Source organism: Temnothorax americanus, unplaced genomic scaffold (assembly GCF_048541705.1).
Source record: "Temnothorax americanus isolate GAGA-0224 unplaced genomic scaffold, ASM4854170v1 Scaffold16, whole genome shotgun sequence".
Taxonomy (NCBI): Eukaryota; Metazoa; Arthropoda; class Insecta; order Hymenoptera; family Formicidae; genus Temnothorax; species Temnothorax americanus.
This window is the reverse complement of record NW_027509297.1, coordinates 2,573,147-2,600,708: the sequence shown is the minus strand read 5'-3', so window position 1 is coordinate 2,600,708 and position 27,562 is coordinate 2,573,147. Positions and strand designations below refer to the sequence as shown.

Below are 27,562 nucleotides of genomic sequence, written 5' to 3'. Positions count from 1 at the left end.
CCCTAGCAAAAAATGGTAGAGAAAAATCTTTTACTCATAAAAGTATTAAGTTATAAAGTAATCAGAAAATCAATATTACATATTTTTTATCATAAAATTACTTTAATGTATATCATGATATTCTAACCATTTTCTAATATTTTTTTATGTTTTTCATATAACATTGTCAAGTTCATCATTATTATACATTGAAACATTCAGTTAAATTTCAAACAAGCTATTGCTCTTTTAAGTTATTACTTTCTGAAATAAATTTTTGCACATACAAGTTGTCCTTTAAAAACCTCTGTAAAAAAGAATCTCTTTCTGATATCTTACTCTAATACTTTTATACGTATTATAGAGTAAAGAGAAAATTCGATTTACGCTAAAAAAAAGTATTCCATGCATATAAAACAGATGCAATTACATCTTGCAAATTGTTTGAAAAAGTCTAATTATATCAATAAAATATTATACTAAAGAGTAAAAGATTTTCCCCTTTACTACTTTTTTCTATTTGGAAAAGAGAAATAACTCAGCCGAGTTATTAAAATCATCGTATATACTAAACGTCCTATTAATCCTCCTAGACGATCGTGGATAGATAGGTTTCAGACTCAATTTCAGCAGATTACTGATCCCACAAACCTCTTCGTTAACCGAAAAGTCTTTCTGATCGGCAACAATAGACAGCATCCCGCGGCCGGACTTTATCCTCCAATTGCCGAATACCAAATTTATCGGATAAAACGTCGACGATATACGTAACATAGGCGGCCCGCGTGGTAGCGTGCTGGCGACACGTGTCCCGATAACGGACGCGCGGACCACGCCGCAAACTCATTACGGAAACGAATCAGCCGATCTGGGTCGTTCGATTCCCCTAACGACGCTGTTCGCATATAAAGAATTCAGCGTTAACGTGTACCCGCCGGGCCGTACGTGCGCGCACGTACGGGGAAACATTACGTTTAATTATGTGGCTAAACATCCAGCCACGTGGTCGCGATTAACGATGCTAATGTTCGGATCCGTGCACGCGAATCGCTCGCGATTGACCCTCGCCCTGTAAAACGATTACTGCTGAAATTATACTCGTAAATATATCGTCATCGTCTTGGCCATTACAGCGAAATTAGCGCGAGGGAAAATGGTCCCGTGATGAGAGATTGTGCTGTTGACTGTAAAATTCTTAGAAATTTGTAATTGTGTAACCAAATAATACCTGTATTTTATTTATTGCTGTAAATGCCGAATATGAAATTCCTTTCTGAATGTCAAATATTGAAGATTGCGTGGGGGTATTCTGATTTGAAAGCCACACTTCTGCTAAATAAGAAAATTGTTGGTTTTTGCGTTTCGGATAGAACAGTTAGAATCATTTATACCATTCATCATTTACACCCCCTTTGCGAAAATATAACGTAGAAAGAAGCGCATTTTTGTTACTTAAAAAATAAAAATATTTCTTAAAATAAGGCTAAAAAACATACAAGATTTAGTGTTATTTACTTTTTCGTTTTCCTACAAAAAAATTTCTCAAAAATACCTTTTTATACCTTTCAAACCAGAATACCCCCCAGAAACTTAACAATGACAAGTATACTCCACCTTAAATCGCATATAATTCAAGAACTATCGATGTCTTAATATTATAACTTAAAAAAAATGAGGAATATCTATAAATTGTAAGAGAAACAAGGGAATTGAAAACGGTCAAAAAATCGTCTAAAATGTATAAAAATTGATAAGTCTTAAACTTTTCATCTTGCTTATGCAAACAACGCAAAAACAAATCTTGTCTTCCCTCTATTGTCTTGTTTCGCTCGGTCGTCTGGCAGCTAACGCGCTTTAGTGCATTAGTCGATATATTCCGTATTTAAGAAGCTATAAGATGAGCAACAAGGGGATTACTTTCGAGCCGTATGAAAGTAGGGTGGAAGTGGAAAATTACCTGCCGCAGACTTGAAAATTCTGAGGGCGTATAATAGACAGGGGCTCTCCATGGAAGAAGCGAGTTTTACGATCTACTTTATGGCAATTACGAGCTTAACATTACATGCAACGAACTAAGACGGAACGTCGGACGTCGCAAGTATTCACGTTCAACGAGCTTACAACGCGAAGTGCGCTAAATATCCCTCGCACTATGAGGTACATTATCGCTGATGTCGACGTTTATTAAGGAAGAAACGCGACGGCGATGTGGCGTGCCGTCATTCCATGCAGGGCTAAGGGCGAGTAAACGATGGCTCGGTAAGGCGAGGGCGAAGTGAAAGGTGCGGAGAAAATAAGGAGAAAACGAAAAGGATTGCCGACGATGAAAAAACTTCTAATTTGATTACATTGTTCGGATACAATCGACTGGGAAAAAAATTAATTAGTGAATTATCCACTTATAAAGCGTGCAATGTAAATGAAACAAAATTGTTATCTATTCGTAATTTCGATCTGTTTCCAGAATGTCCCATGTTTATTTACGATATTAGCGCACGCTTATCTTCGTGCAGTAGACTGTTAACTATTAACCGCTATTAACTATTCTCTTAAATAACAGTATTTTCCACTAAAATAGATAATTATTTTTGTCTAAAAAAGCATAACAGAGGGAAATATTGAAATAAAGAGAAAAAGCTTTGTCAGAGAAACATTGTCTTCAAATCGATATTTAGAGACTCCTATCAACCGTTCCTGTACATTGTGTATATTTAATTTCGTCATCGACTTGAGAATTTCGTCGTTCAATATTAGACTTTTCGTTTCGCACGCTATATATAATCTCGAGCCATGTTTCTCGAAAATTACCTGGCATTGAGGCGCGAGAAACGCGACTCCCTCGAAGTTTTCCAACTATATCTACGGGTCACCATCTCGAGCTCCCTTTCGGCCGCCCTCGTTTGACTCCGCCTTTACCAGTACGGCGTAAACCCTCTCTCCTCCTGCATGGTATCTCCTTATAAATTTACAAACAAGTCACGAACGTCAACCCCATAATAAGGGGCACGTCGAGCATACTGTAATTGACACGTTGGATATATCCGCGCGCGGATTAAACGCGGTTGCATGTGAGGAAACGTAATCAGAGACATTGATTCTCTTGTTAAGACACGTCGTGGAAACGTTGTGGAGGTGAAACGAGAAGGTGGAGCGCAGCTGAGGAGAGGCCATTCCGGCCCGTATCCGCCGATAAAAACTTGAGAGTCGGAAGAACGGAAAAGGAGGAAGAGAGGAAATTACGAGAGGCGGAAGCGATCGGCGGTAGAGAAGTGGGGTGGCGGCGTATAAGGAGAACGAAAAGGCTGCCTTGAGATCAACGCGTGCAAAAGGAAAAGTCGAACGCTACTGCAGCAGGAAGTAAGACGCGAAGGGAAAAATAAACGATAGAAACTGGAAAATCAACGGAAGAGCTCGTTGATTACCGTAAGGAGATCTGACCGCAACACCGACCATCCAAAACGAGATTGGATTGATGAAAAATAAAAAAGTGGACAAAAATCAAGGAAAGAAAAAGTAGAGATGAAGATTGAGTGATATGTAAAGCGTAATTGATAAGCGAAGCAAAACAATTATATCGGTATTTCAAGAAGCTTGTCTTTTTGAAGTACTATCTTGTATGTTAATAACATTAATGTTAATAATAAATATATTCTCTATTGCATAAAATTAAAAAAAATTAAAAAATGTAATTAATCAAAACATAATTAATTAAATTTGCATGTGCTGCAAGGAACAATCTAGTTACTTGCTTTATTTTTATTATAATATTGTCAATAACGATTTATCTTTTACCAAAATTATTTAAATAAGAATTTATAACAAAAATAAATTTTATATAAATATGTATATATATATACAGGCTTCTCTATTTCTAGTTAACAAACAAAAATTATTTTTCACACACAATTTGAGTTTCTATCTCAATAAAAAACCTTGTTTTATTAAATCTGCAATATAAAAGTTTATCTCAATAGGATAAACTGCAATGTCGATCGTTATAAATCCGTTATTGTGGTAAATCTGCTTACCGAAGCGAAAATAAAGAAATGGGAAATGAAGATTGCGGCAAAGAGATCGGCAAACGTGAGGTCGCGTTCGACTTATAACGCATTACTTTGTATTTTATCGCCTGCGGCGCCATAAGTATAGTGTCGGTGGGGAAAATAGGTGTAAAGTGCTTTTAACGTAATCACTTGCTCGTCGACCGAAGCTCCTAGCCGGCAACTTTCGAAAGTGAGAGGCTATAGCGCGTGTCTGATGCGTACCCGGGGCCTTACTACTTGCGCCGCGTCTGACCGTTTTGGCGGTTTCCACTTTTCCCTTTCGCTACTTCTCGCGCGCATGACCGCGCATCTCTCTTTCTCTTTCGCTCTCGCCCTTTTTTTGCCCTTTCCGAGTATCGAGCACGCTCGCTGGCGTAGCGACTGACCAGCTTAGAGGAAACCGTGCTTAAATCCATTAGTGGTATTGCCTCGTTTTAAAGCCGCGTACAAGAAGACCCGACTTACATCGTTGCATCAGAATGGCTGAACCACTGATTAAATAAGTGGGATTAAAAATGTTAACCGAATCTCATACTGCTATTTTCGTCTGTATCGTGCACCCTTCTTCATGGATTCTCCTCAGTTTCACTTGATGCTCCTCTTGTGTGCAAAATAAAATTTTAATTGTCTATTATTTTGGAGTATTTCAGAGATACTTAATATATCTTGTAAATAATAACACATATCTTTTTGTATGTATATATCTATGTATGGAATAATAGTTGCAAAATAATTTTATGATATTTAATATATTGTCATTTCATTTCGTTTCACAAAAAGAAAATTTATATATCCATATTATAAATATATAACAAATGTATTATATTTTTAGACAAAATTTGAATGGAATTGATAAGAAAAATCACAAATTTGGCTTTGAGCTTGAATCGTATATACTGTTAATATTGATAACAAACAAAACATATTAGAGAATCGATTATTGCCATACGCTACCCTATACTGTAGATCAAGTAAATCAATATAGCTGGTTTGATGGAACGCATCCAATTTGCTATAATATATCAATTTCAGTAACCGATTTGATTGACAGAATTTATTTTCATTAATAATCTCTATTTATCTTCTGTAACTATTAATTTTTTTACTTGCAGCGCATACCACGTACCGCGCCTGACTCACATCGCCGTTTATTAATTTGTTAAATATAAGAGTATTTGCCAATTTAGAACATAAAAGATCGGAACCTGTTGGCCGCCGCAATTCAATTTACTCATACGATATGAAATTTACACGGTACGCTATTTTAAGATAAAAGATAGTAGTAAATCTATAATTTTTCAAGTCTTGTCGAAATATATCTCACAAACAAGCGAGTTCAACAAGAAAAACAAATTAAATACATATGTTAATGTAGATACATTTAGTATCATGAATAAGTAAAACAATGTGGAAAAAATATTTATCATATAATTGCGGAAAATGGAAAAGAAAAATCAGCGATATATATATATTAACAGTAGAAAGTTCATATAGTAGAACGTATATAGAATGACAAATTTTCTCATAAGTTTTATATATAGCGAGATTTATCTGTTATTTTCTTTTCTCTTGCAATTTCCTCTTCTTTTCTTTAAAATGTGATTATCGGCTTTGTCATGTACGCCTTGAAACGTTGAACATTACCACCGCACGTAAACTCATTTTCCCCGATCGAGGAAATCTCTTTCGTGCGCATGAAAGAGCAACGGGGCCAGTCACGTGAGGGAAAGGATCCTCAGGAGGCTCGACCCGGGCTCTCCGCAATCCCGGCGCGATGCCACGTGTCGTTGAGGGTGAAGGGCGGGAGGACAACGATGAATTTTTGACTTCCCCATAGAAATCTTGAGATCCGCGTCACGCCAGCCCAACAGAAATCCTTTTGCCCGCCCTCTCGAACGATCGTTTATACTACCTTACCGATTTGAACGGTGGTTGTTGGGGGAGGGGGAGGGGAAAGGGAGCGAAGGGAAGCTAGAGATGAAACGAGCGGCAAAAGAGACGCGCGTTAGAGCGGGAAATCTTGGGGGTGGCGGCGGTGATGGTGCGATGCTGGTGGTGGTGGTAGTGGTTGGTGGTTGCCGGCAACAAGAGAACGGGGAAACGGAATGGAAAGAGAGAGAGAGAGAGAGAGAGAGAGAGAGAGAGAGAGAGAGAGCACGGGGGAGCGGAGGTTAGCGGCAAATTGAATCTCGCGCAAGACGTGACCGCCCCCGGGAACACCGGCGCGTCTGTACGGTGAAAATCACGACACGACTGCGGGCCACAATACGTATTACTCACGCTTCGTGAAAGTCGTGGCATTAGGCAACGACGTATTTCTCGAGTGCCGCCATCGTCGCCGCGCAGACGACAAGATTTCCGACGTCGAAGGCTCCGACTACTCCGGATTTTCATCTTCTCGTACAACGCGAGAGCGACGGTCGCGGATGCTCGCACGCCAAAGACAAGGCTGATTTCACTGACGCTCGACGGAAACAATCCCCCCCGTTCGCGAGAATGTTGAAGGGAGAATGTTGACTGCGAGTGCCTTAAAGCAACTGTCAATTAATTTTGTTACTTTCTGCAAAACGCTCATTTTAAACAAATACCTATACTATTAAATTACAGAATTTTTTAAAGAGTCGTTACATGTATTTTTCTTTTATTATTAGATTAATGGATGTCACAGTAATTTTAATATAATGATATAAGTATTCTCTGAGAGCTAAAATATTGTGATGTTTTATTTTAGAAAAATTTTCTCAAAATTTTGGTTTTACATAATTACTTATTAAATAAAACTCCAATTTCTGTGAGCTACCTTAAAAAATCAATTTGTTAAAAATTCGATCGTAGATAAATATGTAGATAAGATAGTTAAGAAAACAGTTTTATGTAATTTACCGTAGATAGAAAAAGTGATAATATCGAAGTGACAGCACATTTTCCTTTGGCATTTGCCTTGGAAACTTGAGTTTTTATTGGTTTTTTTTTTTACATTTATAAAACAAAGCAAAGCGATGATGGCTTTGCAATATAATATATATAAAAATCGTTACTACTTCTCATGTGAGTTTCTATTCTAGATGAAGAAAGTGGCGTGAGAACAATGACGTGCAACCCGACGTGTTATAGACGTCAACGACGTCACCGTGATATCTACTGTGACGTCTGCAATGTTGCGTGACATAAACGAGATTAGTGAGACATGTCTCCGAGTCCTCAAATTTTCATCTTTGTTGCACCTCGAGGCTTCAAAATTAATTTAAAAAATGTCAAATACAACAATAACAAAATTGTGAGGGGTGTTTAAGATAGTTTGTTTGTTTTATTAAATTAATAATATTAATATGGTGAAAAAATGCATCTTATGCTAACAATAAAGAAAATGTTTTATTGTTAACAATACTGATAATATTATAAAGCAAAGTAAAACAGTTATTTAATAAAAATAATATTACAATTAAAGATAGTTTTATATTTTATTATGTCATAAATATTATAATAATCACGTTTAAAAATATACATGTAAATCGATATTACATTAATATATTAAACTTGCATTTGCTGATGCCAATTTCCGTAACGCGGGAATACCAAATATTAAATACTCAGGTTAATAAAATCCATGCGTCTATCACTTATAAACTACCGGTTTAAATAATATTATTCATCCTTTATAAATTATGCATTTAATAAAATATCAGATGCTTTGTTATATTTTATGTGTTATTATATTTTATAAACTATGATCATAAAATAATATTACTGCAGTAACTATAAGAAACTGCATTTTATGAAAATAAATTTTTTACTAAAATTGTGTCGTAAATCAAATTTAACTTTATTTTAAATTTCGCCAGTTTATTCCATAATATTTTCAGAAAACAAAAAAAATATCTACATTGCGTAAAACAAGTTGTGTAAATTTTGCTCATTTTGCAGGACGATATTCACATGAAGTTAATCGAATTAATTATCGTTTACACGTATTCATTAATCAATAAAGTTATACTGTTGAAGTAATTGCAACATTCTAAACTTTTATCCAAATATAATTTATAATTTATACAATTTCCTATTATACTTGCCACTTTAAATTCTCTTTTTCGGGGAATGCTTGCATGATACGTAAATATCCTTTTTCAATTTTTCATTGGCACATACGTTATATTTCGAATAGATATTATTGATATTCAATAACCTTATATTAAAGTAACAAAAAATAGCATCTTATTCGTGCGCGCTTCATACTAGAATTATATTTTGACAGGTACTTTCTCGTGTATGAACGTCGAATAAATTACATGCCTTCCGGTGACGTCCATCCGAATGAGACAGGACGTACTTGCAACGTGGACGATTTTTCCCCTGATTTTATTAAGCGCGTACCTACGCAATCGGAGCAACTCGTGCGGGTGCACTGTGGGATTTGCACGTAAAACGTCGGGTGCCCCGCGGACTCTACTACGCCCGGATGAATGAAAAATTAAAAACGCCAATCAGGTGGCGGAATCCAGCCTGGAGCAATGCCGTCAGTAGTGTCACTCGAAAGGTACGAAAATAAATTTTTCCTCGCTGCCTATACCTACTCGCGCGACGCGAAAATAATAAAACTTGTGTAAGCGTTACTCATCACTGATACAGTAAAGACGCTAAATATCATAGTAAATTACGGATTAAGTCTCGAAATGGATGACGATTCCATAATCATACAATCAACTTGAAATTTAATGTTATTTGTCGTAAGTAAAGTAATTATAAAACAAAGCCAAATTGGAAATTGAGAAGTGATTGAAATCATTATTATATTATATAATCGCAAATGTAAAATTACTCTTTTCTCTTGTGTGATATTAGCAATTATTATTAATTTTCTGCTTGACCAAAAGTTAATGGGACAATATTTAGTAATATAATAAGTTTGTATCATATTTGAATTACATCTAAAAAATAATAATCATCTTCTCATAAGAAAAATATACTTTTGATTTTTACAACTTGTGTGCGAGGTAAAAAGTTGATATTAATTACAATTAACGCCATTATTATACGGCAACCTGAGTCAATTTACTCATGTATTGATCGATAAGTCGATTGCGTAAACTTCATACATGGGCCGCGTTCAGCAAAACAACTGCTGAGTTGTCGTCTTATCAACAGTCTATATACGTTGATTTGTTGGTTCTAAAAATAAAAGTTAATCACGTTCGATTACTTATACTAAGCGATTTGTTCTGCTGAACGTGCCCATTGATGATGAGCGTCTTCGACGCGTCTGATGTGCATCAATACTTGCTGCATGGAATATCTGAAGCGAGAGAGTCTCACCCCGAACGGACCCCTGCCGTTCGTTATCGCGTCCGCCCTTTCGACCCGCCTACTTATCAAGACTTGCCTAAATGCTGGAACCACCCTAGCAATTAAAACGTACAAGCAACGCGTCACGCGATCTCCGCGACCGCAACACCTCTGTCTAAACTAATTACAAAGCGAGCCTACGGAGTTGTACGTGTTGTGCGCATTCGTGGACATCGTGTTACGTTCGCGATCGCATTCTGAATTACCATGCAGGGCACGATTTACATGGGTAACAAATCATTAAACAATTTCTCATTACTCTTGTGCGGATTAACCTTAATTCGTCACGTATGTTTCCTATTAACGAACAGTAATTATCGTTTAATGTTAAAGCTTTTCCTACTTTTACTACTAATCACTGATTATTGATTATACATTTAATATCATTACTACCGTATATAAGAATGTTATTATTGCCGTATTATTTCTTTCTCTTTTATGATAGCTTCCACATATCACAGTTCGAATTTTAGTTACATAAAAATATAAAAGTATGGAGTACATATAACAAATAGAGAACATATGGTCAGAGAGCTTAATAATCAATAACAACCTATCGTGACATATCAAAGTGCTTACCAAATTTACACGGCGTGTCAACGTCAATGCATAACGTATGCGCATCGATTTCATAAGATCGATATGGTCTTCGTTCTAGTTTCTCGTTTCTCGTCGAGATTAAATCGTACCAATCGCATTTTTCCAGAAATATTAATACCGCGACCTCTTTCCGCAAATTTTTTGTCAGCTCAGGAATTACTTTACCATAAATTGAAGAATTGTGCAATTTCAATCCAATTCCTTATAGGTATATACTTTCATATTGATGATAGAGAATCCGATCTGATCGAAGAATGATTAGAGATCTGATCTAATAAAAGCAAGAATATCTATTGAATATTTTTCAATTCGCGCGAATGAAACTAATGCAGTATGACACATTTACATTCTTATTACTAAAATAAAAGATAATACGTGGAAAATCTATATTTTATTATATATATATTCTCAGATAAAGATTTCAAAAAATGAGACATTATGCATTAAAAATTCTGCGTTCCATACGTCTGACTTTCAAGTTCACAAACATCAGGTAACAGAAAGGTGCGAGATGTCACGAGGTACTTTGATAAATTGGAATGCAAAATGCTTGTTCATCATCTGATCCGATTCCGATTTTCAAATCGCGGATGGTAAAGCGATCGCGGGGCGGCATGCGCGGCAAGTGCTCTTATAGAATGGCGAACAATGTAAAACGCTCGATTTGATTTTTATCCGAGATTTACACCGAAGGGATCGCGCCGAAAAGAGAATATGGTAGCGCTCGGCTGCTTGAAACTCGCTAATCTTGTTACAGCGGCGCGCACCGATGCGATGCATCGATACGCCATTTCTAAAGATTGCAATTCAATACTGCGCTCTCGTCGTGCCGCGGCGCGGCGCGGCGAGGCATCCGTGCAGTTATCGTTACTGTGACTCACGATATCGCTGAACCTTGGCGTTACCCAACGTTCTGGGCTTCCTGTAATCATCTAAAACTCTCCGGCATCGTATAAAGAAACGGGATCGTTAATCTACTTCTTTATCGTATACTCCGCGAATAGGCCGGCCTTATCGGCCAATTTGGCCATGTGAATTAAAGCGTTTGGGGCCACCGTGATATGTAGCTATCGTCAAATCTTACCTGTTGTTATAATCACCAAAATTGATTCATTAATTGATTATAATTACGATAAATTCTACATTAAATTTGAATCTAATGTTTTGTATAAAAAATTAAGAAATTATTGCACTTAACGGTCTCTCTAGAAATATTTATCAAAAAGAAATTTACTGCTTCAAATAAATCCGTCATTGAATAGGAAGGTGAACTTGCAACATTTGTATGCTACATAATTTACATTTTATATAATTGGATGCTGCACTAATGCTATGCGCTTACGTTCGTAAAGAGATCTCATGAGGAAATTCGCTGATTTTTTCCGCTCTTCGATAAAATAAAATGGTTGAGCTATATTATTAAGTGTGTGTAAGCGGAGAAATACGTTTCTTGAATTTTACAGAAAAATTTAATCGCGGAATGCAAACGTTGGTTAATGCATTCAATTGTACATAATCGCGTGTTTAATCCGCATTCCTATTATTTTAATTTAAAATTACTTCTTGGAAAAGTAGTGTAATTCTATTAAAATTAGAAATAATTTTGTACAATTCTTTCTGTGTTTCCTAATAATTTTATGATACACAAACGCAGAGTACTATGGAAGCTTTCGTTGAACAAAATCTAGAATGTACAAGCAAATTTGACTCGTCGCGATTTGACCTGATAAGGTCAAGTAGGAGCATAGTCTCGTCCATTACTCCTTGGAGTGCACCAAAATTATTCTCAGATATGAACAATTTGATCGTGCTGCGCGAACGAGAACGTATTCGCGCTCGAGCGACATTAATTATATGTACGCAAGTTGAGCGCGCTGCTATACATAGCGAATCACCTGGCGTTACTAACACCCAAACGCTAATCACTGGAATAATCTCGTATTTATATCCGGATTAGGCGTATACACAATCGTATCTCGCGCAATCGATCGAACCGTGTTCATTTACCATCTCAACTACGATGGCTGCTCTGTAAAATCAATAAAATGTCCAATTTTTATATAACGTAGAAATAACACAAACGCAAATATAATAATTCGGTAATAAACATTTTCATCTTAAATAAATATTAAATATGTATTATTTAATTTCATTATATAAAAAAGTATCTGAATAATATTTATTTTATTAACTATTTTACTGTAACACACTAATTATTTTATTAATACAAGATTAAATGTTTGTAAATATATATGTTTAATGTAGTTTTGGACAATGCAAATTCTAAATTAGTTAGATAACTAAATGCAACTTATGTAAATTTAATATTTATTTATCCATGATTAAATTAATCACGCGAGAGGTCAATTAAGTAAAAATGCTAACACTGATCTTTAATCACAGTTGTAACAAATGTAGCATCGCCAAAAGAATAACGATTAGAGTTTCTCACAAAACGTATACTTTTTCTATGCTATTATCACGTTACAAAGAAAAGATATCAAAGACAGCTTGACCAAAAAGCGAGCTGATCATCTAGCCGATCCAGTACATGGAATGGTATTTAATTACTAAAGCCAATTATGTGTTTAAAACTGCACAAGCGATTGCTCGCTGCTAAGAATTCTACGTATTATATATGTATTGGCTCGTAATTTCCGTAGGCTTTCATCCGTAAGACGGAGCAGACAGCAGGAACGTCATTCATAAGTTACGAGGTTCGGTCGATTAAATTGTCTCCCGCAATTAGAAAAAGGAGTTTCCGGTACGATACGAAATTCCACGATGTAACGCCGCGACACGGAAACCCCTACATGTCTTGACGATTCCCCGAGTATAGTGAACCGGCCGGAATCGATTCGTATCCACTGAATTAATTACGCGCCCATTTTCTATCCTCGTATTGAAACTCCCTCTACCTCCGCACACCTCCCTGCCGTACCATTTCCACGTTCATCGATCCACAGAATCGAGTGCGCGGAAATAAGGAGGACTGACATCCTTCTCTTCTCGGTCTGAAAGATTACTTGGAAACGGATGGTACGTATCGCGCGTTAGCCAATGGGACAATAAATGTCAGATTTGACAAGCTTCAATAAAATATTAAAATGCATTAATTACGTTTAAACTAATGCATTTTGATATCTTAAACAATTAAGAATAGATCCTAAAAGACATCGTCTCGACATCTTAAAATATATTATATTTCATTATAATAAAAAAAGAAGTCTGAAAGTTTTTAGCTTGAGGATATAAAAAAAGTAATAAAATAAAGCAACTATTTTTATAATTACCCTATAATTTTAAGATAATTTTTAATATAATTTATTTTTAATGTATATAATTACTCTTTTTTTATAATACATTTCTTTGAACAATAAATTACTTTTTCTATATTCTGAAATTTTATTCTTAAAATGGTTTAACACTCTCTCTACGATCACTTTTTCATTATTCGCTCCACAACTCTTAACCTCCTTTTAATTATTTTCTATTTTTTAAATTAAAATCTGATTTACGTGGAAAGAATTTATTAATGACGAAGACGTGATCTTTGCAGTGTTAAGTCATAAGACCAAAATTCAGAAATTTTTTTAGTGATATATAGAAAAATTAATTTATCGTTCTAAACAATGTATTAAAATAAACGGTAATCAAAAAATAGAAATAATTATTTTATCTTGTTGTTTTTCTTATATCTTTTAGCCGGAAACTTTTAGATACTTATAATATAAAATAACATATAATATAACATATATGTATATATAGACTATATATAGTAGGATAAAGATATTATATTAGTGAGCCGTACGTAATAAAACACAATTTATAGGGACAGACACTTGGAAAACATATCATTTCTCTCGTCAGTTTTCTTCAATTAATTTCTCGTCACATGAAATATGTAAATTAATAATAATGACGTTATTACGTCGACATTCAAATATTATAGATGGAAGCATATGTTAGCTACTAAACCCATATTAACTATACAACCGACTGTATATATGTTACGAGCTAACATATATTCCCACCTATATTTGATTGTCGGCGTAATAACGTCGCTATTATTAATTTATACACCTATTCTGATCGGCGGAGGAAGAAAGTTAGTTATTACAGAATCGCACGTTAATTGTATCTGTGCCGTTATCAAAATAGATATAACGACAACAGTCGAAAATAATTGAAACATTCGCGCGAACAAAGATTTGGAGCGCGTCCAAGAGTAAGCAAGCATCTCGTTTGTCTCCGGCTCTCATAACGTTCGTCACGCTTTGACTTGCCGCATTCCGGAAGATAATCGTCGAAGCAACACGACACATCACCCGCATCACTCAAACCGAAAGTTATTTACGGACTTGCAATGTGTACGGCGAACGTCGCATCTCGTCAAAATGCAGCAATATCGCGCGGCTGAGTGCGTACCCGCGAATTATTCGAGGTCGCTATTTCGTCCCCGTTCCTTGATAGAAGGGGTAACGGACCTAGCTCGCCAAGTTATAATAGTAATTCCATTAAATCGCGCGAGCCATTACCCGAACGCATTACATTACTGCGATAATTATACTATGCTTGCTCCCGAGTAAATAACGCGGCGTGTACCAATTCGTATATGACTAAACAAGCTTTGCATACCGGCCTTGTTTACAGAAAATGTTAATACGAAATGTATATTAAAACACAACAACGGTAAGATGTTTTCTCCTCCATTTATAGTCATTTCTCAGTTTTGTCGAATTCGTAGTTTGATAAATGCATTTGTGAATTTTTTGCTGCGCATATAAATAAAGTTCGTTATATGAATAATTCACGTGTGTCCACATTATAATACACAATTAAACAATGCAATGAACGTATGTATTTACGCTATGTACTACTGCTTCATTGAACGTATTATTTTATTGGAATTAGCAGCAACACAATGTGAATGAAAATAGCTGTTGGTAAGGCAACGTTTGAATTTCTATATTGTCTATATTTCTCTATACAGTGTATATTGTTCTCTCGAAAGCTTGAAAGTTTCAAAGTTTTGTTTTAGTTCAAACTTAGTTTATTTTATGAGCAGGAATAGATGCAAGCACCTTTTAATATCGTATATAAAAGCTTGTCTTCATATAAAAATTCAAATATATTAAGGACCAAAGTAAAATAAAATATGAGTAAAACAGATATAATTATTTTAGATGAATATTACTACATTTCTAATATAAAGTAAATTAATAACATATAATAACAATAAAAGGTTTAAATAAGCAATTACGATAGTAATGTTATATTATTGCAACTGCAAAATCAGTAATCCTAACAAACTACTAATTTTTAATGTTATTTATAAAAATAAAATCTATTATTTTGTAAAATTATCAAAATTAATAATACTATTTAATTAATAATAATTACTGTATTAAAATATAATCACTAATCTGTTGTATATAATTAATACAGCATTAAAAAAAAATTTGTATTAAATAGAATTTCTAATTTGGTAACTTTGTTATTAAACTCGAGAAATTTCGGCGAGGAGATCTTTGAAATACATAGATGTAGATAAAAATAATTAGAGTAATAGTTAGACGGGTGTATACAAGCGGCGTGGAGATGGAAACACGAGATGGTAGGCGAATCATATTTTCGTGGCATAGGTAGCAACCGCGGTAATTAGAGCGCCGGGCTTCAAATAAGATTACATAGTTCCGACGGAACGTTATCGGCCGGTCGTTGCTTTAAACTTCCCGCACGGTGGATACCAGTGGCCAGTGCCAAGCGCCATAATTATTAAACGCATATGCAACTGATCTTCAGAACAACGATATCTGCGAAATCAGGGCCAGAGATGTATATTGCTGCATTTGTGCCAAATGAAAACGAGACAATAAAATAGTATCGTAGTAAACCAAAATTAACTTCCAATTAAAATGCTTGATTAACAAACGTATATCAGTCAGACGAATCAAGTATCATTTAAAACCACTTTCGTTTTTTAATTGTATAATCATTGTCTCAATATTATATCAATCCACTGCTTAGGAATTATCTTGCGTATCGAAATCTTTACTATAGCTTCAATTTGTCAATCTCGTGGTCTCTAGACTGGTTTTGGTATGTTGATTTCACTTCTCTTTGGGTATCTTCTGAATAAATTTGTATATAAAATTTATATTTATCCAGCATAATGAATAACGTAGACTGTCGATCTTCTCTAGCAAATGTCAGTTTTAGGACGAATCAGTCCCCAAGCGTAGTTAATCGTACTTTATGAAGGCAACTATGTGCTTCTAATCTGCACAAATACACTTAAGAGATAGCCGTAAATATGGTGGGAGCTAACCATAAACTCTGACCATGGAATTACGGATTCATGGGCTCATGGGTTTACGGCTTCACTTAACTCTCCCTCAGTGGCGGAGCGTGAGGCTTTATAGTTACTTTAGATTTATAGTGTGTATTCGTCCTAAGTCTCACTAGTTAGTAGAAACGAGGTGTTCTAACGTGTCCTTCCGGTGATGAAACACACTATTAATGTACGACTTCGAGAATAAATGCGAATGTAAATGTCTGAATTTAACGCTAGAACGGTCAAAGCGGTCAAAACTGACTGGCTTGTAATTTTTAATTAAGAATTAAATTTATATCACTATATTTTTTTAAATTTCCCGTGACTTTTTGGCTGCTTATGTAAATATGATTAAATTGATTAATTTACTTCCTCTTAAATCTCTCTCTTTTTTTTCCCCCAAAAATATGTATAATATAAATTGTAGAAACACTGTTGTGTTTATCATATTTTTTAGATGGAAATTTTTCTTTATAACAATCATCCAGCATTTAATTCATTAATTATGTAATTTTAATAAAAAGACTTTAAGTAAACTTTAGAACTTGATTTTATACCTAAATGTGTGCATTTATAATATTTCAACTAATTTTTTATCAATTTTATCACACATTCACTATTTTGTATCGCTAGTTCTAAAAAGATATCAGAAATCAGTCGAACTACGTTACAAATTAACATAAGTTTATAAAACACTCTTAAACTTGTTTCTACTTTAAATTTACAACTTACGCACACACGTGCCGTCATTTTTGCCATGTCACGCGGTAGATACTTAAGGCCACCGCGGTCGTTTTTTATTAACGCGCAAGAGACGCTCTTGCCATCTGCTTCCATTTACATTTGCAGCTACAAAGAAAACTACTCCGGGGCGAAATAAAACGTGTCCTACTTGGCTATCGTCCGGTTTACCACTCCGGTTTTAGGTAGGCAGTAAACGCAGAGAGCCTTTTTCCGCGTGGGGCTTGCGCCGCGTTCTCGCCGTGTGTTCGGTGCCGTTGACGGAAGGTTCGTTACATCCGATAAACTCGACCCGCGTGCGACGTATGATGCAGAATTATGTGCAAACTCGCCCGGCATCGAGATCGCCTGTCATAACTAATAACGAGAAACGACGTGTATTCGGGCTATAAACGTCGATCGATCGTTTTACTGACGCGCTCTGCCGTATCTAGTATCTATCCGACAGCGACGATATTCTCCGGTCGTCATCGTCAACCGATTTTCATTGCCGACATTGAAAAAGATAGCGCTCGCGTGTGTCATTACAATGAAATCTGGCGCACGCTCGATAATAATGTCGAATGCTTTATAGCTGTCAGAGATGCATCGATCATATCTGCGACACGTTTGTAATCCGATGCAAGTCTCTAACGTGCGAATAAATTCTGAAGCCATATCGACGTCGAATATACTTTCGATCGAGTTCGGAGTTCGGGAACGGCCGTCTTTACCTTCGAACTTTCGTAGCGTAACCTTTTCATCGTCGATCACGGACTTGCTTCCAACTTAAAAGGAAGTTTTAACCGACTTAGCGTCAACATTGAGATCAGTAGGCGAAAGATAATAACATAAAACGTCATGTATTTGACCCATAAACGTCGGGTAATTGTAAGCCAGACCATAAGTCCGTCTGGCATCCATTCTAACGAGGCTTACGTGGCCTAAGCCCGGCCTCTATTGATGCGGAGTTCAAGGGCGTATTTGCATTTCCTTGGAACTACCACCGACGCCTTGGTTGCCAATGTGAATCAATTTCAAACTCCTCACTTCAAGACGCTGGTCAAAGTTATCGATCGGACAACTTCGATAGGAACGAGAAGGAGGAAAAGAGTGAACATTCGATCGAGGAAAATATATATAGAGATTAGAGAGAGAGAGAGACAGAGAGAAATAAAGAGAGAAAGAAAAAAAAAGAAGAGAGAAAAAAGAAAAACAATCCGGATCACTCATATAACCGCTATGCTTTCGGGGCAAGGGTGCGTTCGGATTCCTCACCCCAATGCTGAAAATCTATATTACACGTAACATATGCTATATGATTTTTAGCACTTGGGTGGGGAATCCGAACGATCCGAACGCAGCCCAACAGTATTCGTCAGGAAATTAGCGAGAACGGTCCTTGCAAAAAAAGAATGTAACAAACACATCAAACAAGCATCAATATCAATGAGACAAAATCCGTTTACGCACCGTTACGCCGCTGTCAAACTAATTTTATAATAACTGTTAAATCTTAGAAACTCTGAAATGGTAATCTAACAATGTTGCACCAAGAGATAAATTTTATTGCATTATAGTGAAAGAAGACTTCAACATATCAAAAATCGAGAGAATCAAACGGTAACAATAACCTCACGAAATATGGAAACTATATATATTTAATGAACCAATCTCTTAGATATCAAATGATACTGTTATCTTTATTAGAAACATCGCAATTGCATATTATAGTAAAAAAAAATATTATTTCAATAAATATATTTACGAATTTTGAAGCAATAAATCAGATGTTGCAGAATGTTTACAAATATGAAAAATTAAAATAAGTCTTCATGATAAGAACTACGACGGCATAAGTCGTATGAGTGAAGAATTGCGTAGTATACCAAAGATTAGATAACAATTTGCATTCGGACTGCTTGTGTGCAAAGCCATTTACTGCAAGCCATTTACTCATTTGTCATTATCACATCAACTGCACTTTAAAACCTAAAGTGTCAATAGCGAGATGGACGAATATTGCGAGTATTTTTTCTCTTGCCTATTTATATACGTATGTTAACAGCTATCAAAAAAATATATAGATTGCAGTAATATCTTATTTCACAATTCATAATACGTATAGCCATATGGCTACTGTGGAAACAAGAGGATTAAATTTTCTGCTCTTTCAGATTTATTTTTATCCTTACGGCTAATGTATCTATAGGAGCGATTATCAGAAATGCTCAAAAAATAAATAATAATCAGTTATCGCAAGATTTTCAATTCCGATTGTTTCTCGGTTAAGATCGTTTACTTGTCAAACTCAAGTTTCCATGACAACTCACCAATGCGACAACAAAAACGCAAGTCGGGACAACAAGTAGGCTCGATGCATATGTTGCATCGCTCGTGTCCAAGGATCTGGTTTGCTTTTCATAAAGCCGTCATCGGAGCACGAGGCGATTCGTTAATTGCAATGTCAGCAACAGGTGACGTCGCGCGGCCATATCTACGCTGACATTTGAATCACACACGGAAATATCGCGTGTGCCTGCGCCCACATACAGAACTCTCTGTTAAAAATAGCGCAAATTACAGACGAAGGCTACTTGAAGACTACTCTGTGAAACACTCGAAACGATTCCTGCGTCGACCGATTGTTCGAAATCACCCACGTAACGCGCGACAAGCCACAACTATAGGCAAAAAACTCGGGAGCATGTTACTAGCTCGACGTGGCACTAATGCAACATTATGTCGTCCCGAGATCAATTGGCCGTGCATTCATCAGGACGTATAACCTACCGGCCCTTCGGGTTCGTTAACAGCACGCATGATACGACACCAACACCGACATCGAGCTTATCGACGGCTTTCGCCGGCGACACGATTCATGGTCGGATCTCGTCGAGCTTGCGACAAAATTACCGGGCACGTAATCGCCGCTGAAAACTCCACGAGAACGAGCTTTCATGTCGACGATGCACGTCCGTCGCACGTACACTTGCACATGCACATTTGCGCGCACAAATTCCCGCATGCACACTCACGTACCGCTGCACATCGCGATTATCTCGTGACGGCACCGGAAATAGGCCGCAAGAAATCTAACGGGGGAAAAAACGGAAAGGCAAACGGACGATGGAACATCGACGCAGACGAACAAGGGAAATGCTCCAGAAGCGGACAAGGTGGACATAGGCTGTTTGTATTGCCCGCACTAAGGCGATCGCTTCGCGACGTTATCGCGCCACGACCGTATACGTGTCTCCGTTTCTACGCGTGTGATGCAAGTTTATCCCCCCCTTTCTGTGCTTCTCTTCCTCCACTATGGTCTCGCAATACGTCCGATATATATACGTACATTTTTTTCCTTCTGTTCGTTTCGTCTCTCTCTCTCCCTCTCTCCTTCTTCGCGTAGCTCTACCATCGAGGAAAGCGACGTTTTAACGTTTTTTAACTTCGTTATCGGTTTGTATTAATGACGTACTGTATGAATGCAAAAGAATGATAAGAAAAATCGAGAGAGAAGGGCAATAATCACAGACGACGCTTACTTGTCTGTATGTCATTACTGCCACGCTGAACGATATGGCTTTGCCAATGCTCGGACTATGCTAATGATCGGTTTAAAATTCCAATGAGGTGATTCGTATTATAGTAAGTTTATTCCCGAATTGTACAAATTATATGTATAGAAGACATTGCAACTCTTTCTTCACGCGATAGGTATATTTGATTGTTATTAAAACTGACGCACAATTTGTCGTACACTATCGTATTTCAATTATGCGCCACATATTTAATTTGCCTAACAATAATCCAATTATGTATAGTTTTATATATGATATAACAAAAAATTATGTACCTGAAAAGTTAATACACGGACAACAGTATATGAAATATTCTGATCACTTATTGATAGTACAATATGCTACTTTATTGGCTTTAATAATAAAGAAAACGCGATACGCGCGAGAGATGTAAAGGAACATGGGAGATGACTACTTTACATTTAATTTCGTAAAGAATAAATAATATTCCGTATTTCACAGCACATAGCCAAAAATATTGCGTTTATTCATATTGTCAGCCATATTTCTCGTTTTCTTTGCAGAAGTCGCAAATGTGCTCGAAAGACTCCGGATATTCAAATTAATCCATCGACAGCAGCTGAAGCAAGGCGGATTGTACGTCATATACACGAGCGTGGCTTAGAGTGGCGCACTCGTGAAACATAGCGGGCACAAGATAGCGAGAGCAATGTTTCTTGCATCAGGGGGAACGTATTGGAGGAGGGATTTTAATTTAAGGCCCGTACATCCGGCAGAGAGACTTCGCCGGGGCTGAGCTCTTTTTATCCGGAATAAATTAACCCGTCAAATAAATAACCTTATCCTGCCAGCCGCTGCCGACTGGCTGGTCCTGCCGCCTAATTGGTATTATCCTCCCGCGTTACATTGTCTCGTGCTATTAACGGGACTATACTTTTATCTGCTCGACCGGCCACCCTATGTCTTATACGAACTTGGCGAGATTCGTTACCAACCGCTAACCGCGTTGCGGCTACTTTATTATGAGACAATTAAAACTGTTGCTGTTTTAGTCATATGTGTATGTTTATCAGTCATATGTGTCCAAGAAAAGCAAATGGCTTTTGACTTTCTTCCTGTTTCTTATTTTCTATTTAAATTTTTATTTAAGATCTTTTTTTATATAGATGTAAACAGAACTTTTTAATTTATATTATGAAGAAGATTTTGGAAGAAAATACTTAATTTCAGATAGAGCACATTCTTCTGTTCCATATATTTTTTATCTAAAGTTAAGATATAGAACATTATTTTTTATAATGGTAGCATTTTCTTTTATTCATATACAAATTTATAATCTATAAATATACATGTAATCAATAGAAACAAATAAAATTGAAATCTTGACTGAAACGAAAGCATATTTCGTTATTCCTTTTAATTTTACTATTTTTACTAATTTAGTTATTAATCCTAGTTATCAAATCTAAATCGCTGTGTGAAAATGTACCTGAAATGTTTTCTGTTCTTTGTGGAATTTTTCTTATGTTATAATTGAAATGTGTGAAATATATCCAGAGACAGTGTTAAAATTTTTCTGTATTCTCACGTATTATTTCTCAGGTTACCAATGAGGGTGGTCCCTATTAATTTTAATTTTCGCATCTCTCGGAGAAACTAAATTCAAAATACTGCTAGCAAGCTAAGTTTTCCCAGAGGTACTTCGTTAGAGATAAGGAGATTTCTTGCAAACAAGTTTTTGCCATTCGCGGCAATGAATTTTTCTTAAGTTTATGTGACCTCCATAGAGAAGAATAATATTTGCGAAGGGGGGGGGAACTTACTGCTAATTACGTTAAGAGTGTCATTCGGTTGATACCAGGATATATATAGTAGTTAGGTATAATATGAGGAAGATTACTATCCCACTAAACAGTAACCGTACAATTAAAAGGTATATGGAAGATCGTTGAAAATAGTTATTAAATTCAGCTATGTCATATTATACACATTATACTTTTTAATCTTTCACACAGTATTTAATTTTAATTCTCTTTACTTTAAAAAACTAAATTGTTTTATTTTTTCAACAACTAAATATTATTCTGATGCTAAAAATTATTGTAATGCTTTAAATACTGACAATGAGTAAAATTAAGCATTAATTTTAATTTAAATTTCAACATTTTAATTTTAATTATATATTTATAAACGCAATTTTTTATTAAATATATTTCAATTGTATATATCGACTTAACTGCAGGCCACAATTTAGTATAAAATCACAACGTTTCAGCCCTTGGTTTAGGCCCTTTTCAAGTGTAAACTAAATCATCTGTAAGAATCGTCATTGAAATCAAAAGACATCCGTAATGTATAAAATTATTCTAGAAAAATCATAAACGACGATTCTTACAAATGATTTAGTTTGCACTTGAAAAGGGCCCAAACCAAGGGCTGAAACATTGTGATTTTATACTAAATTGTAGCCAGTTAAGTCAATACAATTGAAATATATTCGTTAATCATCACTGGCAAGTTACGAAATTGTAATTTTTTATATCTTTTTATTTTTAATTAGAAATCGGTTAATTTAAAAAATGCACTAAATAAAAGCATGATTAAATAAAACATTTCTGTTCTCCAATGCTACATTTTAAGCAGTACAAGGACGTAATAAAAGCCGCGAAACGCACATATTGTGCCAAAAGTGTCTTACTACGAACGTAAAGCGCATCTGACAATGTGCGGCGTGCCAGTAATAACAATTGCCGATTTTCCAGCAGCGATACAATCGACAGAGTATATCCATTGGAGCTATTCTGTAGCGATAAATTTTCGGAAATGCGATAAAACGCGCCGTTCCGACGGTCGGATTCCACTTGCCGCCAGGAACGGATTTAATTTCTTGTTCGTCCTTCCTCGAGCGCGTAAGTAGATCGCGGAAGAATATCAGAGGCATTTGCGGCGTATCGTAATGTTCAAACGCGAAATCTTAGCCCCTTAAGGCCGCTTAAAGGTTAAGGACAGGCGAATATCGTCAAATCGTCTTACCTTGTCAAACTCACACGGAAAAGGATCTTTATACCTCTCATTTGCGATACGATTGCTCGGAGTTAATTCGCAAGGAGAAATTAACCCGGCCGATTAAACATACCGTCGCTCTATTGAGGAGAATCGCTGAGATATACGTTGTTAATCATGGGGGAACAAAATCTTCGCTTGTGTGATTCTTGAAGATAAGCAAAACCTTACATTTAAGAATTGTTAAATTAAATATATACCTATACTTAAATTACATACATGCTTATAGTGCACACAGGTCATTTCATTAAATTATAACATTTTTTTTATCAAACAATAATTACTTCTATAAATTGGCACTTTACATTTACTTAAAAAAAGTGTTCAATAAAAATTCAATTTTAATAAAAAATTTTATAGTTATATAAAAATATAAAGCAAAAGATTTATAAAATAAAAACTTTTTATAAATTTAATTAACTTCTTATTATATTAAACTGTTCATTCAATACTTGAGATATGGTTTTCTCTTAAAAATTAAAACACTTATTAAATTACATGAAAAGCTCGTGTGTCTCAAAACAATGTGAAAAGTTTAAAAACCAACAAATGAGCACAAACAAAAAAATGTCAAACAAAAGAAAAAACTTATTTTTTTCTGATATTTTGTATAATTATAAACAATAATATTATAATATTATAAAATAACTCTATATTATTAAACTTTATACAACTTTGAAAAATAATTTATTATTATTAGTTTCAGATCAAATTTATTCATTATGTTGCGTACATGCTATAAAATAATTTAAATATCATTTATGCTTTAGTCAATCAAATACCAACAATAAAAATAAAAATAAATGTGGAAACGTGAAAAGCCATATTATTAAAAATAGAATTTTAAAAACTAAAAAATCAAAGAAATAGGTATATATAAAATTAAAAAAAAAATTTTTCATATTTTATATTTTTATATTTATATTTTCTTTATATATTTTTCTATATTTTCTGTTTTATTTAGCATGACAATTATCCGTATTAAATACATACACGTTAATTATGTTAAATATTATATATATCAAAGTTACGTTATTATTTTATCAAATCCTCTTCTAAAAAAGGCATGGATAGTTTATTGTTGCCTCTTTTCCGCGATGCTGATTGGTTCTCTTGCTGCGCTTACTTCATTTGCAGCTGTCATTGTATATTTTGACAGTTGTGTGTATCATGGGGTTAATAGTCTAATAGTAATAGCATAATGTTAAAGCTAAATAGCGCGCGCGAAGCGCGCGTCTGTAGTGTCTAGTGCAATAAAAAATGCATAAAAAAAGAATTAAATAAAATATTACATATTACTAATAAATATTAAGGAAAAGTTAAAATTAAGTAATGAATATTCTATTAGCATGTAATTAGCTAATTACATGTATCAATTTGTGTAATTAAATAAGTTCTAAACGAATATGAGTGAGAACAAATTCTTTTTCTCATGTATAATCCTAATAAAACCTACGTATCTGTGGCCAGTTAATTAAAAATCGTGGTATGTAGAAAGAGGAAATCATTTGACATTACTCAAACATATAAAAGATATACGTGTTCGCGGAAGCGTCACTAACATGGGCATTAATTAACTCCAAAACGTATTACATGAATCATGTATCTCTGGTATCTCGCTACGTATGCGATATAAATTTAATTTAATTACTATGTAATAATGTGTGATTAATATCAGCGTTCATGTAATAATCGGGATGTATTGAAACGCGTTACTAATTGCCGTTTAAATTGCATGCATAGCAACGTTACGACTACCGCAAAGTTGAACAGTGTGCGCAATAGTGCAATTAAGCATGCCCGAAGTCGAGAAATAAAAACAACCCAAACAATGCAGCTGCAAGCTGCACCCGCACAAAATCGATGGAATCTCGCGACTTTCTACCGCAAAAATGAGTTCTTTTTGTCGACCGCTAGCCAGTTGAACAATGATAACTCTTGCGATTATCGCCGCGCAAGGCGGGCGAAAAAAAGAGAGAAATGCGGGCATTCTGGTTTTGCAACAGCTCGCGCATAGTGTATCTAGAATGTCGAAGAAGTTTAAGGGATATAACATCCATGCAAGATAATAAAAACGTTTTACAGCCAATTTTTATAAATCTTCTTCATGATAGATACATATTTAATTGCTGTTAGTCAAATAAACAAGTATACAATTCATTCTTTACATTAAAGAAATTCATTTGAAATTATATGCATCTGACAAAAACTATTACTTTTCTTGTATAAAAATATAAAGGAACCTGAAATCTTGATACCATTATTTCCGGAGTATAACAATGATATCAGAATTCCAAGAGTCTTATATTTTAAACTGTATAATTATATGCTAATGACGTCTTGTTAAAATTATTATCTCAAAGTCTTTCCTAAACTTTAATTGGTTTTAAATCGTACTTTTCAGTAAGGTGTGTGGGTAGGTATATTTTTTCCAATATGTCGTACAAACTGTCGGAACGAGAACGCTTATAATAAGAGCGATCGTGCCGAAAGGTTTATTGCACGTCGTAAATCGCGGTGACTGATTGTCGCGCATTCTAACCGTTATTCTCACGGAATTCGCCAAAAGAGAACTCGCTTTCACGTAGTAGGAGTTTTGGACTGAAATGAAAGAGCGCTCTGGGTTTAGCGAATGAATTGACTTCGACTGTCGGTATTGTTCGTGCGTCGGTGAGTGTCGCAAGAATTATCGCATCGAACGTCGCTGATTCGCCGAAAGATCGCCGGTGTAGCGCGGTGACATTGATTCAGTGCAAATGGAGCGTACCAATTTCGCCACTTGAAATTAACAAGTCGAAAAAGCGTTAATAAACGTTTCCAGCGAGAATATATGTCTCGCGTGGTTTCGCCACGGTTAGAAATATTGCGTCGACCGGAACGCGGTCATCGTTTTCGCGATGGAAGAGCTCACTTTAAACGTCATATTACTACGTAAAATATTTTCTCACTATTCTAGAATTATCTTCATTTTGTATTAATATTATTTTTATTGCATTTCATTATCTTATATAATAAAGTCTATTTTAATTGGATTTTTATAAATAATGTTTAAATTGCTTAAGTAATATAATAATTATTACAACAGTTAGTTAAATGTTGTTATAATAGTGCTCATAGCACTAGAACAATTTAATTTAATTGATTGATTTGTACTTATAATAAAATAAAATAAAAAAACAAGGATTATATTTCTTTATATGTGAAAGATTTATTTTTATCAATAATTTTATCAAGTTATCTTTCTTTCATTTCTTCATATTCGTGAATCTGATTATAACAAGGCGTCTAAAAAATGTCTTTGTTACCACAATTTAATTCGAGGTTTATTATTCGGTCTACACTTCGCACAGTGCTGTTCAAGAAAAACGATTGGGTCTTATATACACATACATATACGTATATTGTCTTCGATATATGTATATACAGTATATACACATATACCAAAGATAAGATTTATATATGTTTAAATGTATAAAAGTGCACATGTATGTATGTTGCATGGTATATAAAGGTATGTCTTATACGTCTACATGTCGTATAACGCGCACGTTACACGATATTCTGCGTACACGTGCGTTTGCGTGCACCCGCACGGATGTAGTATACACGCAAGGTAATCCCTTCATCGGCGCAAAACGGAAACGCGTACCGGCAGTAATCCGGCAGACTGACTGCATAATCGACCGTGGAATTGAATTCTCTCTCTGTCCCTGTCCCTTCGTCCGCTTCGCGCCCTCTTCGTTCGTCTCCGCGTCTCTCTCGGTCTCTCGTGTCTTTACCCTTTGCACCCCTTCACCCGCTGTCATTGCACACATATATATACTCATACATTTACACATATACATACAAATATTCTCTCTCTTTCTCTCTCTTTCTCTTTCTCTTATGTATTTAGTTCGCTCCGCTCTTTTTCTCGCTCTTAGTATACCTCTCTATTT

At 35.3% G+C, this 27,562-nt stretch overlaps 1 protein-coding gene and 1 long non-coding RNA gene across 6 annotated transcripts in view; one reads left to right on the top strand and one right to left on the bottom strand.

Moving 5' to 3' along the window:
• The window catches only part of LOC143895616 (CUGBP Elav-like family member 1-A), a 553,022-nt gene that overhangs the window by 499,866 nt on the left and 25,594 nt on the right, over positions 1–27,562 (bottom strand). For 2 of the 4 annotated variants that reach the window (XM_077402903.1, XM_077402902.1), the window contains exon 1: positions 19,353–20,264. The exons of 1 other annotated variant lie outside the window; for it this stretch is intronic. The gene's annotated coding sequence lies outside the window, so the exon portion shown is untranslated. Of the gene's footprint in view, positions 1–19,352; positions 20,265–27,562 lie in introns of those variants that run through there. One more of the 4 variants, XM_077402914.1, reaches the window with a different exon arrangement.
• Positions 1–27,562, top strand: part of LOC143895628 (uncharacterized) — a 342,321-nt gene that overhangs the window by 308,679 nt on the left and 6,080 nt on the right. Inside the window, exons 4-5 of one of the 2 annotated variants that reach the window (XR_013256381.1) lie at positions 8,275–8,556; positions 21,125–21,865. This is a non-coding gene — a long non-coding RNA (uncharacterized LOC143895628). Of the gene's footprint in view, positions 1–8,274; positions 8,557–21,124; positions 21,866–27,562 lie in introns of those variants that run through there. The other variant, XR_013256383.1, reaches the window with a different exon arrangement.